This window comes from Perca fluviatilis, chromosome 18 (genome assembly GCF_010015445.1).
Source record: "Perca fluviatilis chromosome 18, GENO_Pfluv_1.0, whole genome shotgun sequence".
NCBI lineage: Eukaryota > Metazoa > Chordata > Actinopteri > Perciformes > Percidae > Perca > Perca fluviatilis.
In genome coordinates, this window is record NC_053129.1 from 3,409,952 (window position 1) to 3,414,429 (window position 4,478).

General features: G+C 35.3%; 1 long non-coding RNA gene across 1 annotated transcript; it reads left to right on the forward strand.

The window, feature by feature from the left end:
• The first annotated feature begins 232 nt into the window (after positions 1-232).
• LOC120547019 lies at positions 233-3,548 on the forward strand. The gene is made up of 3 exons (XR_005637015.1): positions 233-333; positions 1,271-1,312; positions 2,382-3,548. It is a non-coding gene; the product is annotated as an uncharacterized LOC120547019 (long non-coding RNA).
• The last annotated feature ends 930 nt before the right edge of the window (positions 3,549-4,478 follow it).

Sequence of the window (4,478 nt, forward strand, 5' to 3'; positions counted from 1 at the left end):
TTTCAAGAACATGGTTCAATCTTGTAGACTTCAGGTGTTTTTGTATAGATTCCTTTTGCGTTGATTGAAATTGATTGAATTGAACATTTTAAATGATCGAATTAAGTTTGGTCACTACCGGAAATGGTATATTTGAATCAAATGGCGACAGGAAGTGTAGGTGGCACTTCCCGGGCACTGACACCAACCGTTTATATACTGTCTATCTATGCTGCCAACACAGGCAAACTGTTTCAACAAGGACATCGCCAAAACAAGAAGAATGTTGAGTATGTGTTGGCTGCGTGCAGGATTAATTCTACAGCAGCCATGTGTTGTCTTCTTCACAAAAAAGTAAGTTAGCATCAATCAAAATTATTTTTTTCATGTTCATAATGTTTTTGTACTGCATGTAACGGTTACAAAAGTCCGTTCACTTGTTTGTGCATTCTATAAATATATCGGTTTTCTTGTAACTAAGTCAGCTAATACCATCACTAACTAGTATTTACTTAGTTTAGCATTAATAATTGTGTTTCTCCCCCTGACGGTCCTGCTCCTAACAACGGTATTTCAATGTAACCTAGCTAACGTAATGTTAATGGCAGCCGGTGAAGAGGAGCCAGTCAGCCTCATAAGAATGAGTGTTAAGTGGTCGGGTTTAGTTCGCAACATTTAGATTACATTGATGCTGATGTAACGTTACTTTATGTAACAAAAAAAAGGTCCGTCGAGTTGTTTGGGCATAACGTTATATGTTGGTTTGCTAATAGCTAAGGTTAGCTAGCTAAGACCACAGGCTTAGCTAGCTACAAGTTCAATGTAACGTCGGGTAAGAACGAACGAGTGTTGTAGCTAAAGCTGTCGGTTATTCAGTTACAGACTGTGTGTGTGTGCGTGTGCGCGTGTGTGCGCGTGTGTGTGTGTGTGTGTGTGTGTGTGTGGCGATTATATGCGGGAGGGTGCTGCTGACATGAAAATGTATCGGAGCAACTGACGTTAGCACAGTGTATGGGAACTCTTTTTTTTTTTTTTTTTTTTTAATTTTATTTATTTTTTTTTTTTAACCATGTCATTTTCCTAAATCTCTCTCCACTCCTGCACACTAAAGAAGCCCTCCATAAATCATTAAGTTTTCATATAAATGAAGCAGCGTTTTTAAGGTCGGACTCAAACTGGATTTTTAGCCCACCTTTGTGTCTTTGTTGTGTGCTTTATTTTGTGTGGTCTTTTAATTATTGAGTCAATGTGCTTGGTTCACCTCACTGATTCTAAATGTTTTCTTTCATAGGATCCTATTTGAACAGCATACACAATCAAATGCTTTATAGTGGTAAGTGCTGTCATATTTGTTTTTTCTTTGTATATTTCCTAAAATAATTGAAAGTTACAGATGGAAACATTTATTTGTTTCTCAATTGTTTACAAATGAAAATGGACCTACTCTCACATATATTGCCAATTTAAACTTTAACAGTATCAGAAACATTAAAACACCAACTGTTTGTTTAGTGTTATTTCTTTTTTTGAAAAACATTACGATTTTAGAATTGTGGAACGGTTATGTAATGTTATAGGTTATATTTTACATACCACAATTTATTGGCAAGAACGGCAAGGCCCAACGTCTACTTATTTTTCATCTTTCTCCTACTATATTCATCTTTTTGTCTCAGTTTTAACCTTTCCTCTATTTATTTTCTTACTTATCTTCATATTTGTATCTTTCTTTGTCTTTACTGTCAATCTCTTTCCTACGTGTTTGGAGTTGACAGCAAGGCTAGTACCTTTTGTACTAACCATGTTGTAATATTCTTAGAGAAATATGTACCCATATGACAGTGTACACCAGTTGACTTCAAAGTGTAGTGTGTTCAAAAAAAACAATGCAATCCACATGTTTATTACAGTTAATAATAATTAAATAATCTAAGTACTACTAAGTGTGGTAAAGCCACATAGTTTTGCAATCTGCACTTTAGTTTGTGTGATTTGTTTCTGACTTTCATATGAATGTTTACACCAGGCTTGGTCAGTGCTCAATATACCACTGTGATTGAAGTAGTTAAATAAAAGATGTCATTCATATAAATTCATGCATCACCTAATTTCATCATCACATCCAGACCTGGCCTCCAGGAAATAATCTTAATCTATCTAATCTTGTGTTGTTCATACTATACAAGGATGTATTACTTGTCTTTGTTGAATAATACAGAAGACAAAGAGCTTAAAAAATTATTGCATATTAAATTGCAATCACAATATTTGTGGAAAAAAATCACAATTAGATTATTTTCTAAAATCGTTAGCCCTACTTACTACTCCCTTATGATTTAATACTTGTGTATTTGTTTCTCGATTGGTCTTATTGACTGCCTTTTTCTTCTTTTTTTTAATAGGGCATGGATGAAGACGCCATCAACGAGGCCACTGAAGAAACCAGTGTTGGGATTTATGTTCTTAAAGAACATGCTTCAAGTGATGAACCAGGGGACGTTGGTATTGTCCTTGAAGGCATCAAGATGTTGCAAGATCTTTATAATGTAGCATTACCTGTTGCTACGCTGTTTGGACTAATGTACAGTATGCCCTGATCTTCAGCTACCCTGCTTGCCTTTGATCCAAAGGATTTGCATGGAACTTGAGGAGGGAAACTTACCAACAAAGCACTTGCTCTAAAAAACAGGCTCTTCCAGTGAAAGGGCCAGAGAGACTGCGCCATCAACCAAACAGCGTAGTTGTCCCTAAAGGCATCGTTGGTATGGCTGTACTCTTTGGACTAGTTTTTTTTGTTTGAATTAACTGGACAGGATTTGCATGGAGCTGCATGGAAATAACCTTTTGCAAACCAAGCAAAAGTTTTCTCTCTAGAAAACAGACTACATTAAAGACCAACAGGCATCTTTGGTACTGCTATACCAGATGGAATTTATTTATTTTTTTACACAGGGTTAAAAAATGTTGTCTTTTGAAAACAGAGTGCACAATTTAAAGGGTAACTTCGGGTTTTTCAACTTGGACCCTATGTTCCTCTGTTGTTGTTACTGTTGGGAACAACGATCTTCGACATTGGTCCAGTATAAAGCGAGTAGGCCTGTCACGATAACAAGTTTTGCTGGACGATAAATTGTCCCAGAAATTATTGTGATAAACTATAATCTTGTCGTCCTGAGACCATTTTCATCTAATATAATGATAATGGCATAATAATGCAGGTACACTTTTTCAAAGATCAATAAACTTTTATTTCTAAGGAATTTTTAACACTAGAACTGGAAGACATCGTCCACAGCGGCGTATGTCCGAGCACGGCGGATATCGCTCATATTCTTTCTCTTTTTTTTTCTCTTGACGCTGCCTTTACTGTTCAAGGGTCCTGCTTTTGCCAATATCTGCTTTTGTGTTTTACTTTTGTGTCAATAATAAAGATCCTTTTCTGAAATGCAATTTATAATCTGTTGATGTAATGCACTTGAACTGAATTGTAATATAATACACTTGTAGTGTAATAGCAACATTCATGCTTAAGTATAACAAAATGGGGATAAAAGTACAGATGAAATATACTTCAAACAATTTGTTTCTACCTTACACTATAATAACATTGCACTGAAAGTACGTGTTTATGATGTTTAGGTTGTAATTGAACTTCACTTCAAACACATTATTATTGTCATAGTGGGACACTTTAAAAGCACTAAATATAGTTATGAAGTGCATTTGTAGATCACTTGAAATATCACAGAGGCATACTAAATTAACAGTTTATAGTAATTATAAGTATGATAGCAGTATGAACAAATTATACTTAAACGCAACTGTAAGTTGCGCTGCAATACCTTTTTAAGTGTATTTCAATAAGAATGGCAATACAATGCAATTGTACTGTAAGTGTGCTTAATTGCTCATGAATCTTGATTTTCATTAGTGTATTTTAGTGCACTTGAAGTTTAAAAAAAGTTGTTCCATTTTAGTATACTATTTACACTTGAAGTGTAGTCAAATAGATGTTAAGTTGAAGTTAATACATAATTGAATACACTTAACTATACTTGGATTTGACGAAAATAGTACAAAATTTAGAAAATATACTTAGTACACTTTATTAAAGTATATTTTTAATAGAATTTGTTTTCACCTGGGGAGACAATGTACCATCTCATGCTGCAAAGAATACCTCTGTGTCATTGGCTGTTATGTGCATAAAATGAGAGAAACTCATGGTGTGGCCCCAATCCTCCCCTGACCTCAACCCTATTGGGAACCTTTGGAGCATCCTCAAGCAAAAGATCTATGAGGGTGGGAGGCAGTTTGCATCAAAACAGCAGCTCTGGGAGCTGTTCTGACATCCTGCAAAGACATTCAAGCAGAAACTCTCCATGAACTCACAAGTTCAATGGATGCAAGAATTGTGAGGGTGATATCAAAGAAGGGCTCCTATGTTAACATGTAACTTGCCCTGTTAAGATCGGTTTGATTGAAATTGCTTTTGATTT